We start from the raw sequence: 12,824 nt of genomic DNA, 5'->3' as shown, positions 1-12,824 counted from the left end.
GGGGTGATTTCGTTGGAAACGAATTTTTTGTGATCTCGGGTGATTTCGAAGGAAGCGAATTTTTTGTGGTCTGGGATGATATCGTTGTTAGCGAATTTTTTGAAGTATGGGGTGATTTATTTGGAAGCGTGTTTCCTGTGCTCTGGAGTCATTTTGATGGAAGCGAATTTTTTGTGTTCTGGGTTGATTTCTATCGAAGCGATTTTTTTGTGTTCTGGGGAGATTTCCGTGGGAGCGAATTTTTGGCGTTCTGGGGTAATTTTGTTGGAAGAGGGTTTTATGTCCTTTGTAGTCATTTCATTGGAAACGAATTTTTCTCTGTTCTGGTGTGATTTTGTTGGAAACGCATTTTTTTGCTCTGGAATGTTTTTGTTATAAGAGAATGTTTTGCGTTCTGGGGTAATTTCATTGGAAGCGAATTTTTTTGTGTGTGTGTTCTGGGGTGATTTCATTGGAAGGGAATCTTTTGTGATATGGGGTAATTTTGTTGGAAGCGGGTTTTATGTCCTTTGGAGTCATTTCGCTAAAAGCGAATTTTTCTCTGTTCTGGTGTGATTTCGTTGGAAATGAAGATTTTGTGATCTGGGGTGATTTCGTTGGTAGCGAATTTTTTGTGGTCTGGTATGATTTCTTTGGAAACAAACTTTTTGTGTTCTAGGGTGATTTTGATGGAAGCGCATTTTTTGTGTTCTGGGGTCATTTCGTTGGTAGCGTGTTTTCTATGCTCAGGAGTCATTTCGTTGGAAGCGAATTTTTTGTGTTCTCGGTTGATTTCGATGGAAGCAAATTTTTGAAGTATGGTATCATTTTGTTCGAAGCTTGTTTTCTGTGCTCTGGAGTCATTTTGTTGGAAGCGAATTTTTTGTGTTCCAGGGTGATTTCGAGGAAGTGAATTTTTTTGTGCTCTGGGATGATTTCTTTGGAAGCGAATATTTGTGTTCTCAGGATATTTCGTTGGAAACTAATTTTTTGTGTTCTTGGGTAATTTCATTGGAAGCAAATTTTTTGTGTTCTAGGGTGATTTTGATGGAAGCAAATTTTTGAAGTAGGGGGCCATTTTGTTGGAAGCGTGTTTCCTGTGCTCTGAAGTCATTTCATTGGAAGTTAATTTTTTGTGCTCTGTGGCAATTTCGTTGGAAGCGAATATTTTGTGTTCTCGGGTGATATCGTTGGAAGCCAATTTTTTGTGTTCTTGGTTGATTTCCATGAAAGCAAATTTTTTATGTTCTGGGGTAATTTCGTTGGAAGCAAATTTTTTGTGTTCTCGGGTGTTTTCGATGGAAGCAAATTTTTGAAGTATGGGATCATTTCGTTGGAAGCGTGTTTTCTGTGCTCTAGAGTCATTTCGTTGGAAGCGAATTTTTTGTGTTCTTGGGTGATTTCGTTGGAAGCGAATATTCATGTTCTCAGAAGATTTCATTGCAAGCGAATTTTTTTGTGTTGTGGGGTAATTTCGTTGGAAGCGAATTTTTTGTGTTCTCCGTTTTTTTCGATGAAAGCAAATTTTTGAAGTAGGGGGTCATTTCGTTGGAAGCGTGTTTTCTGTGCTCTGGAGTCACTTCATTGGAAGGGAATTTTTGGTGCTTTGGTGTGATTTCTTTGGAAGCGAATTTTTTGTTTTCTGGGGTAATTACGTTGGAAGCGAATTTTTTGTGTTCTAGGGTGATTTCGTTGAAAGGGAATTTTTAGTGTTTTGGTGTCATTTCGTTGGAAGCGTGTTTTCTGTGCTCTGGATTCATTTCTTTGGAAGCGAATTTTTTGTGTTCTGGGGTGATTTCGTTAGAAGCGAATTTTTGGTGTTCTGTGGTGATTTCGTTGGAAGCGTGTTTTCTGTGGTCTGGGGTGATTACTTTGGAAGCGAATATTTGTGTTCTCAGGAGATTTCGTTGGAAGCAAATTTTTTGTGTTCCTGGGGTGATATTGTTGGAAGCGAATTTTTTGTGTTCTGGGGTGATATAGTTGAAAGTGAATTTTTTGTTTTCTGGGGTAATATTCGTGGAAGCAGGTTTTATGTCTTTTGGAGTCATTTTGTTAGAAGCGAATTTTTCTCTGTTCTGGTGTGATTTCTTTGGAAATGAAGTTTTTGAGATCTGGGGTGATTTCATTGGAAGCGAATATTTTGTGTTCTGGGGTAATTTCTTTGGAAGCAAATTTTTTGTGTTCTGTGGTGATTTCGTTGGAAGCGAATTTTTTGTGCTCTTGGGTGATTTCGTTGGAAGCAAATTTTTTGGGTTCTCAGGTGATTTCGTTGAAAGGGAATTTTTTGTGTTCTGGGGTCATTTCTTTGGAAGCGTGTTTTCTGTGCTCTGGAGTCATTTCTTTGGAAGCAAATTTTTTGTGTTCTGGGTTGATTTCATTGGAAGTAAATTTTTTGTGTTCTGGGGTGATTTCGTTGGAAGCGTGTTTTCTGTGCTCTGGAGTCTTTTCATTGGAAGCGAATTTTTTGTGTTCTGCGGTGATTTCGATGGAAGGAAATTTTTTCCGTTCTGGGGTAATTTTGTGGGAAGTCAATATTTTTGTTCTCAGGTGATTTATTGGAAGGGAATTTTTTTGTGCTCTGGGGTGATTTCTTTGGAAGCAAATTTTTTCTATTCTGGGGTAATTTCGTTGGACGTGAATTTTTTTGTTCTCAGGTGATTTATTGGAAGGTGATTTTTTTGTCTTCTGTGGTTATTTTAATGGAAGCCAATTTTTTATGTTCTAGGGTGATTTCTTTGGAAGCGAATTTTTTGTGTTCTCGGGTCATTTCATTGGTAAATTGTTTTCTGTGCTCTGGAGTCATTTCGTTGGAAGCGAATTTTTTGTGCTCTCGGGTGATTTCATTGGAAGCGATATTTTTGTGTTCTCGGGTGATTTCGTTGAAACGGAATTTTTTGTGCTCTGGGATGATATCTTTGGAAGCGAATATTTGTGTTCTCAGGAGTTTTCGTTGGAAAAGAATTTTTTGTCTTCTGGGGTAATATCGTTGGAAGAGAATTTTTTCTGTTCTCCGGTCTTTTCGATGGAAGCAAATTTTGAAATAGTGTGTCATTTCGTTCGAAGCATGTTTTCTGTATTCTGGAGTCATTTTGTTGGAAGCAAATTTTTGGTACTCTGTGGTGATTTCGTTGGAAGTGAATTTTTTGTGTTCTCGGGTGATTTCGTTGAAAGGGAATGTTTTGTGTTCTGTGGTCATTTCTTTGGCTGCGAATTTTTAGTGTTCTGGGGTCCTTTAGTTGGAATCGTGTTTTCTGTGCTCTGGAGTCATTTCGATGGAAGCGAATTTTTTGTGTTCTCGGGTGATTTTTTGGCCGCAAATTTTTAGTGTTCTGGGGTCATTTAGTTGGAAGCATGTTTTCTGTGCTCTGGAGTCATTTCGATGGAAGCGAATTTTTTGTGCTCTGGGGTGATTTCGTTGGAAGCAAATTTTTTGTGTTCTGGATGATTTCGTTGGAAGCGAATTTTTTGTGTTCTGGGGTAATTTCGTTGGAAGCGAATTTTTTTGTTCTCGGGTGATTTCGATGGAAGCAAATTTTTGAAGTATGGTATCAATTCGTTCGAAGCGTGTTTTCTGTGCTCTACAGTCATTTCGTTGGAGCGAATTTTTTGTGTTCTAGGGTGATTTCATTTAAAGGAAGTTTTTCTGTTCTAGGGTGATTTCGTTGGAAGCGAATTTATTGTGTTCTAGAGTGATTTCGTTGGAAGCTAATTTTTTTGTGCTCTGTGATGATTTCTTTTGAAGCGAATATTTGTGTTCTCAGGAGATTTCGTTGGAAGCAAATATTTTCTCTTCTGGGGTAATATCGTTGGAAGAGAATTTTTTGTTTTCTCCAGTTTTTTCGATTGAAGCCAATTTTTGAAGTATGGTATCATTTCGTTCGAAGCGTGTTTTCTGTGCTCTGGAGTCATTTTGTTGGAAGCGAATATTTGTGTTCTCAGACGATTTCGTTGCAAGCGAATTTTTTGTGTTCTCCGGTTTTATCGATGGAAGCAAATTTTTGAAGTAGGTGGTCATTTCGTTGGAAGCTTGTTTTCTGTGCTCTGGAGTAATTTCGTTGGAAGGGAATTTTTTGTGCTTTGGGCTGATTTCGTTGGAAGCGAATTTTTTGTGTTCTAGTGTGATTTCGTTGAAAGGGAATTTTTTGTGTTCTAGGGTGATTTTGTTGGAAGCGAATTTTTTGTGTTCTGTGGTGATTTCGATGGAAGCGAATTTTTGTGTTCGGGGGTAATTTCGTTGGAAGCGAATTTTTTTGTGTTTTCAGGTGATTTCGATGGAAGCAAATTTTTGAAGTATGGTATCATTTCGTTCGAAGCGGGTTACCTGTGCTCTGGTGTCATTTCGTTGGAGCGAATTTTTTGTGTTCCTGGGTGATTTCGTTGGAAGCGAAGTTGTGCTGTTCTGCCGTGATTTAGATGGAAGCAAACTTTTTCTGTTCTCTGCTAATTTCGTTGGAGGTGAATTTTTTGTGTTCTCGTGTGATTTCTTTGAAAGGGAATTATTAGTGTTCTAGGGTGATTTCCTTGGAAGCGAATTTTTTTGTGCTCTGGGATGATTTCTTTTGAAGCGAATATTTGTGTTCTCAGGAGATTTCGTTGGAAGCGAATATTTTGTGTTCTGGGGTAATTTCGTTGAAAGCGAATTTTTTGTGTTCTCCGGTGATTTCAATGGAAGCAAATTTTTGAAATATGAGGTCATTTCGTTGGAAGCTCGTTTTCTGTGCTCTGGAGTCATTTCGTTGGAAGCAAATTTTTGGTGCTCGGGGGTGATTTCTTTGGAAGCGATTTTTTTGTGTTCTGGGGCGATTTCGTTGGAAGCGAATTTTTTGTGTTCTAAGGTAATTTCATTGGAAGCGAATTTTTTGTGTTCTCTGGTTTTTTCAATGGAAGCAAATATTTGAAGTAGGGGGTCATTTCGTTGGCAGCGTGTTTTCTGTGCTCTGGAGTCATTTCGTTGGAAGCGAATTTTTTGTTTTCTCGGATGATTTTGTTAAAAGGGAATTTTTTGTGTTCTGTGGTCATTTTGTTGGAAGCCTGTTTTCTGTGCTCTGGAGTCATTTGGTTGGAAGCGAATTTTTTGTGTTCTGGGGTGATTTCGTTGCAGGCAAAGTTTTTGTGTTCTGGGGAAATTTCGTTGGAAGCGAATTTTTTGTGTTCTCGGGTGATTTCGATGGAAGCAAATTTTTGAAGTATGGTATCATTTCGTTCGAAGTGTGTTTTCTGTGCTCTGGAGTCATTTCGTTGGAAGCGAATTTTTTGTGTTCTTGGGTGATTTCGTTGAAAGGGAATGTTTTGTGTTCTATGGTGATTTCGTTGGAAGCGAATTTTTTGTGTTCTGGGTTGATTTCGTTGGAAGCAAATTTTTTGTGTTCTGGGGTGATTTCGTTGGAAGCGTGTTTTCTGTGCTCTGGAGTCATTTCGTTGGAAGCGAATTTTTTGTGTTCTGCGGTGATTTCGATGGAAGGAAATTTTTTCCTTTCTGGGGTAATTTTGTGGGAAGCCAATATTTTTGTTCTCAGGTGATTTATTGGAAGGGAATTTTTTGTGCTCTGGGGTGATTTCGTTGGAAGCAATTTTTTTCCGTTCTGGGGTAATTTCTTTAGAAGCCAATATTTTTGTTCTCGGGTGATTTTGTTGGAAGGGAATTTTTTGTGCTCTGGGTTGATTTGGTTGGAAGTAAATTTTTTCTATTCTGGGGTAATTTCGTTGGACGTGAATTTTTTGGTCTCAGGTGATTTCGTTGGAAGTGAATTTTTTTTTGCTTTAGGGTGATTTCATTGGATGCGGATTTTTTGTGCTCTGGGGTGATTTCTTTGGAAGCGAATATTTGTGTCCTCAGGAGATTTTGTTGGAAGCGAATTTTTTGTGTTCTGGGGTAATTTCGTTGGAAGCAAATTTTTTTTGTGTTCTCTGGTTTTTTTGATGGAAGCAAATTTTTGAAGTAGGGGGTCATACCGTTGGAAGCGAAATTTTTTGTTTTCAGGGGTGATTTCGTTGGAAGCGAATGTTTTGTGATCTGGGGTAATTTAGTTGGAAGTGAATTATTTTGTGTTCTCAGGTGATTTCGATGGAAGCAAATTTTTGAAGTATGGGGACATTTCGTTGGAAGCTATTTTATGTGCTTTGGGGTGATTTCGTTGGAAGCGAATTTCTTGTGTTCAGGGGTCATTTCGTTTGAAGCAAATTTTTTGTGTTCTCGGGTGATTTCGTTGAAAGGGAAGTTTTTGTTTTCGAGGGTGATTTCGTTGGAAGAGAATTTTCTGTGTTCTGGGGTGACTTCGATGGAAGTGAATTTTTTGTGTTCTCCAGTTTTTTCCATGTAAGCAAATTTTTGAAGTAGGGGATCATTTCGTTATAATCGTGGTTTCTGTGCTTTGGAGTCATTTCATTGGAAGGGAATTTTTTGCGCTCTGGGGTGATTTCGTTGTAAGCGAACTTGTTTGGTCTCTGGGATGATTTCTTTGGAAGCGACTATTTGTGTTCTCAGGAGATTTCATTGGAAGAGAATATTTTGTGTTCTGTGGTGATTTCTATGGAAGCAATTTTTTTCTGTTCTGTGGTAATTTCGTTGGACGTGAATTTTTTGTTTTCTCTGGTTTTATTGATGGAAGCAAATTTTTGAAGGAGGGTGTCATTTCGTTGGAAGCGTGTTTTCTGTGATCTGGAGTCATTTCGTTGGAAGGGAATTTTTGTGCTCTGGGGTGATTTCGTTGCAAGCGAATTTTTTGTGTTCTGGGGTAATTACGTTGGAAGCGAATTTTTTGTGTTCTCGGGTGATTTCGTTGGCCGCGAATTTTTAGTGTTCTGGGGTCATTTCGTTGGAAGCCTGTTTTCTGTGCTATGGAGTCATTTTGTTGGAAGCCAATTTTTTGTACTCTCTGTTGATTTCGTTGGAAGTGAACTTTTTGTGTTCTCGGGTGATTTCGTTGAAAGGAAATTTTTTGTGTTCTGGGGTCATTTTTTTTGGACGCCTGTTTTCTGTTCTCTGGAGTCATTTCGTTGGAAGCGAATTTTTTGTGTTTCGGGGTGATTTCGTTGGAAGCGAATTTTTTGTGTTCTGTGGAAATTTTGTTGGAAGCGAATTTTTTGTGTTGTCCAGTTTTTTCGATGGAAGTAAATTTTTGAAGTAGGGTGTCATTTTGTTGGAAGCGTGTTTTCTGAGCTCTGGAGTCACTTGGTTGGAAGAGAAGTTTTGGTGCTCTGGGTTGATTTCGTTGGATGCGAATTTTTTGTGTTCTCGGGTGTTTTCATTTAAAGGGATTTTTTTGTGTTCTAGGGTGATTTCGTTGGAAGCGCATTTTTTGTTTTCTGGGGTATTTACGTTGGAAGCGAATTTTTTGTGTTCTCGGGTGATTTCGTTTAAAGGAAATTTTTAGTGTTCTGGCATCATTTCATTGGAAGCGTGTTTTCTGTGCTCTGGAGTCATTTCGTTGGAAGGGAATTTTTTGGGTTCTCGGGAGATTTCGTTGAAAGGGAATTTTTTGTGTTCTGGGCTCATTTCGTTGGAAGCCTGTTTTCTGTGCTCTGGAGTCATTTCGTTGGAAGGGAATTTTTTGTGCTCTGGGGTGATTTCGTTGGAAGCGAATATTTTGTGTTCTCGGGTGATTTCATTGAAAAGGAATTTTTTGTGTTCTAGGGTGATTTCGTTGAAAGTGAATTTTCTGTGTCCTGGGGTGATTTCAATGGAAGTGAATTTTTTGTGTTCTCCGGTTTTTTCGATTGAAGCAAATTTTTGAAGTAGCAGGTCATTTCGTTGGAATCGTGTTTTCTGTGCTCTGGAGTCATTTAGTTGGAAGGGAATTTTTTGTTCTCTTGGGTGATTTCGTTGGAAGCGAATTTTTTTGTTCTCGGGTGATTTCGTTGAAAGGGAATTTTTTGTGTTCAAGGTTGATTTCGTTGGAAGCGAATTTTTTGTGTTCTGGGGTAATTACATTGGAAGCGAATTTTTTGTGTTCTTGGGTGATTTCTTTGGCCGCGAATTTTTAGTGTTCTGGGGTCATTTAGTTGGAAGCGTGTTTTCTGTGCTCTGGAGTCATTTCGTAGGAAGCGAATATTTTGTGATCTGGGGTGATTTCGTTGGTTGCAAATTTTTTGTGTTCTGGGAGATTTCGTTGGCAGCGAATTTATTGTGTTCAGGGGTGATTTCGATGGAAGCAAAATTTTTCTGTTCTGTGGTAATTTCGTTGGACGTGAATTTTTCTGTTCTCGGGTGATTTGGTTGAAATGGAATTTTTTGTGTTCCAGGGTAATTTCGTTGGAAGTGAATTTTTTTGTGCTCTGGGATGATTTCTTTGGAAGCAAATATTTGTGTTCTCAGGACTTATCATTGGAAGCGAATTTATTGTGTTCCGGGGTAATTTCGTTGGAAGCGAATATTTTGTTTTCTCCGGTTTGTTCGATGGAAGCAAATTTTTGAAGCAGGGGGTCATTTCGTTGGAAGTATGTTTTCTGTGCTCTGGAGTCATTTCGGTGGAAGCGAATTTTTTGTGCTCTGGGGTGATTTGATTGGAAGCTAATATTTGTGTTCTCAGGATATTTCGTTGCAAGCGAATTTTTATGTTCTGGGGTAATTTCGTTGGAAGCAATTTTTTTGTGTTCTCCGGTTTTTCGATGGAAGCAAATTTTTTAAGTAGAGTGTCATTTCGTTGGAAGCGTGTTTTCTGTGCTCTGGAGTCATTTCTTTGGCAGTGAATTTTTTGTGCTCTTGGATGATTTCGTTGGAAGCGAATTTTTTCTATTCTCGGGTGATTTCGTTGAAAGCGAATTTTTTATGTTCTAGGGTGATTTCGTTTGAAGCGAATTTTTTGTGCTCAGGGGTGATTTCATTTAAAGGGAATTTTTTGTGTTCTAGGGTGATTTCGTTGGAAGCGCATATTTTGTTTTCTGGGGTAATTGCGTTGGAATCGAATTTTTTGTGTTCTGTGGTAATTTCGTTGGAAGCAAATTTTTTGTGTTCTCCGGTTTTTCGATGGAAGCAAATTTTTTAAGTAGAGGGTCATTTCGTTGGAAGCGTGTTTTCTGTGCTCTGGAGTTATTTCTTTGGCAGTGAATTTTTTGTGCTCTGGGGTGATTTCGTTGGAAGCGAATTTTTTCTATTCTCGGGTGATTTCTTTGGAAGCAAATTTTTTCTATTCTCGGGTGATTTCGTTGAAAGCGAATTTTTTATGTTCTAGGGTGATTACGTTGGAAGTGAATTTTTTGTGCTCTGGGGTGATTTGGTTAGAAGGGAATTTTTTGTCTTCTGTGGTTATTTCGATGGAAGCCAATTTTTTATGTTCTAGGGTGATTTCGTTGGAAGCGAATTTTTTGTGCTCTGGGATGATATCTTTGGAAGCGAATATTTGTGTTCTCAGGAGTTTTCATTGGAAAAGAATTTTTTGTCTTCTGGAGTAATATCGTTGGAAGAGAATTTTTTTGTGTTCTCCGGTTTTTTCGATGGAAGCAAATTTTGAAATAGTGTGTCATTTCGTTGGAAGCATGTTTTCTGTGCTATGGAGTCATTTCATTGGACGTGAATTTTTTGTACTCTGTGGTGATTTCGTTGGAAGTGAATTTTTTTGTTCTCGGGTGATTTCGTTGAAAGGGAATTTTTTGCGTTCTCGGGTCATTTCTTTGGAAGCCTGTTTTCTGTGCTCTGGAGTCATTTCGTTCGAAGCGAATTTTTTGTGTTCTGGGGTGATTACGTTGGAAGTGAATTTTTTGTGTTCTGTGGAAATTTTGTTGGAAGCGAATTTTTTGTGTTCTCCGGTTTTTTCGATGGAAGCAAATTTTTGAAGTAGGGGGTCATTTTGTTGGAAGCATATTTTCTGTGCTCTGGAGTCACTTGGTTGGAAGAGAATTTTTGGTGCTCTGGAGAGATTTCGTTGGAAGCGAATTTTTTGTGTTCTCGGGTGATTTCATTTAAAGGCAATTTTTTGTGTTCTAGGGTGATTTCGTTGGAAGCGCATTTTTTGTTTTCTGGGGTAATTACGTTGGAAGCGAATTTTTTGTGTTCTCGGGTGATTTCATTGAAAGGAAATTTTTAGTGTTCTCGCATCATTTCATTGGAAGCGTGTTTTCTATGCTCTGGATTCATTTCTTTGGAAACTAATTTTTTGTGCTCTTGGGTGATTTCGTTGGAAGTAAATTTTTTGGGTTCTTGGGTGATTTCGTTGAAAGGGAATTATTTGTGTTCTGGGGTCATTTCGTTGGAAGCCTGTTTTCTGTGCTCTGGAGCCATTTCGTTGGAAGGGAATTTTTTGTGCTCTGAGGTAATTGTGTTGGAAGCGAATATTTTGTGTTCTCGGGTGATTTCATTGAAAGGGAATTTTTTGTGTTCTAGGGTGATTTCGTTGGAAGTGAATTTTCTGTGTTCTGGGGTGATTTCAATGGAAGTGAATTTTTTGTGTTCTCTGGATTTTTCAATCGAAGCAAATTTTTGAAGTAGGGGGTCATTTCATTGGAATCGTGTTTTCTGTGCTCTGGAGTCATTTCGTCGAAAGGGAATTTTTTGTACTCTGGGGTGATTTCGTTGGAAGCGAATTTTTTTGTTCTCGGGTGATTTCGTTCAAAGGGAAGTTTTTGTGTTCAAGTTTGATTTCGTTGGAAGCGAATTTTTTTGTTCTGGGGTAATTACGTTGGAAGCGAATTTTTTGTGTTCTCGGGAGATTTCTTTGGCCGCGAATTTTTAGTGTTCTGGGGTCATTTAGTTGGAAGCATGTTTTCTGTGCTCTGGAGTCATTTCGATGGAAGCGAATTTTTTGTGCTCTGGGGTGATTTCGTTGGAAGCAAATTTTTTGTGTTCTGGGTGATTTCGTTGAAAGCGAATTTTTTGTTCTCGGGTGATTTCGATGGAAGCAAATTTTTGAACTATGGTATCATTTCGTTCGAAGCGTGTTTTCTGTGCTCTGGAGTCATTTCGTTGGAACGAATTTTTTGTGATCTAGGGTGATTTCGTTTAAAGGGAGTTTTTCTGTTCTAGGGTGATTTCGTTGGAAGCGAATTTATTGTGTTCTGGGGTGATTTCGATGGAAGCAAATTTTTTCTGTTCTGTGGTAATTTCGTTGGACGTGAATTTTTTGTGTTCTCGGGTGATTTCGTTGAACGGGAATTTTTTTGTGCTCTGGGATGATTTCTTTCGAAGCGAATATTTGTGTTCTCAGGTGATTTCTTTGGAAGCGAATATTTTGTCTTCTGGGGTAATATCGTTGGAAGAGAATTTTTTGTTTTCTCCGGTTTTTTCGATTGAAGCAAATTTTCGAAGTATGGTATCATTTCGTTGGAAGCGTGTTTTCTGTGCTCTGGAGTCATTTCGTTGGAAACGAATTTTTTGTGTTCTGGGGTGATTTCGTTGGAAGCGAATTTTTTGTGCTCTGGGGTGATTTGATTGGAAGCTAATATTTGTGTTCTCAGGATATTTCGTTGCAAGCGAATTTTTTGTGCTCTGGGGTGATTTCGTTGGAAGCGAATTTTTTCTATTCTCGGGTGATTTCATTGAAAGCGAATTTTTTATGTTCTAGGGTGATTTCGTTGGAAGCGAATTTTTTGCGCTCTGGGGTGATTTGGTTAGAAGGGAATTTTTTGTCTTCTGTGGTTATTTCGATGGAAGCCAATTTTTATGTTCTAGGGTGATTTCTTTGGAAGCGAATTTTTTGTGTTCTCAGGTCTTTTCGTTGCTACATTGTTTTATGTCCTCTCGAGTCATTTCGTTGGAAGCAAATTTTTTTGTGCTCTCGGGTGATTTCATTGGAAGCGAAATTTTGGTGTTCTCGGGTGATTTCGTTGAAAGGGAATTTTTGTGTTCTTGGGTGATTTTGTTGGAAGCGAATTTTTTGTGCTCTTGGATGATATCTTTGGAAGCGAATATTTGTGTTCTCAGGAGTTTTCGTTGGAAAAGAATTTTTTGTCTTCTGGGGTAATATCGTTGGAAGAGAATTTTTTGTGTTCTCCGGTCTTTTCGATGGAAGCAAATTTTGAAATAGTGTGTCATTTCGTTGGAAGCATGTTTTCTGTGCTCTGGAGTCATTTCGTTGGTAGCGAATTTTTTGTACTCTGTGGTGATTTCGTTGGAAGTGAATTTTTTGTGTTCTCGGGTGATTTCGTTGAAAGGGAATTTTTGTGTTCTGGGGTCATTTCTTTGAAAGCCTGTTTTCTGTGCTCTGGAGTCATTTCGTTAGAAGCGAATTTTTTGTGTTCTGGGGTGATTTCGTTGGAAGCGAATTTTTTGTGTTCTGTGGAAATTTTGTTGGAAGTGAATTTTTTGTGTTCTCCGGTTTTTTCGATGCAAGCAAATTTTTGAAGTAGGGGGTCATTTTGTTGGAAGCGTGTTTTCTGTGCTCTGGAGTCACTTGGTTGGAAGAGAATTTTTGGTGCTCTGGCGTGATTTCGTTGGAAGCGAATTTTTTGTGTTCTCGGGTGATTTCATTTAAAGGGAATTTTTTGTGTTCTAGGGTGATTTCGTTGGAAGCGCATTTTTTGTTTTCTGGGGTAATTACTTTGGAAGCGAATTTTTTGTGTTCTCGGGTGATTTCATTGAAAGGAAATTTTTAGTGTTCTGGCATCATTTCATTGGAAGCATGTTTTCTGTGCTCTGGAATCATTTCGTTGGAAGCTAATTTTTTGTGCTCTTGGGTGATTTCATTGGAAGCAATTTTTTTTGGGTTCTAGGGTGATTTCGATGAAAGGGATTTTTTTGTGTTCTGGTGTCATTTCGTAGGAAGGAATTTTTTTGTGTTCTGGGGTGATTGCGTTGGAAGCGTGTTTTCTGTGCTGTGGAGTAATTTCGTTGGAACGAATTTTTTGTGATCTAGGGTGATTTCGTTTAAAGGGAGTTTTTCTGTTCTAGGGTGATTTCGTTGGAAGCGAATTTA

Source organism: Meriones unguiculatus, chromosome 5, assembly GCF_030254825.1.
Source record: "Meriones unguiculatus strain TT.TT164.6M chromosome 5, Bangor_MerUng_6.1, whole genome shotgun sequence".
In the NCBI taxonomy this organism is placed as follows: Eukaryota; Metazoa; Chordata; class Mammalia; order Rodentia; family Muridae; genus Meriones; species Meriones unguiculatus.
The sequence above is the reverse complement of the archived record's forward strand: the minus strand, read 5'-3'. Positions refer to the sequence as shown.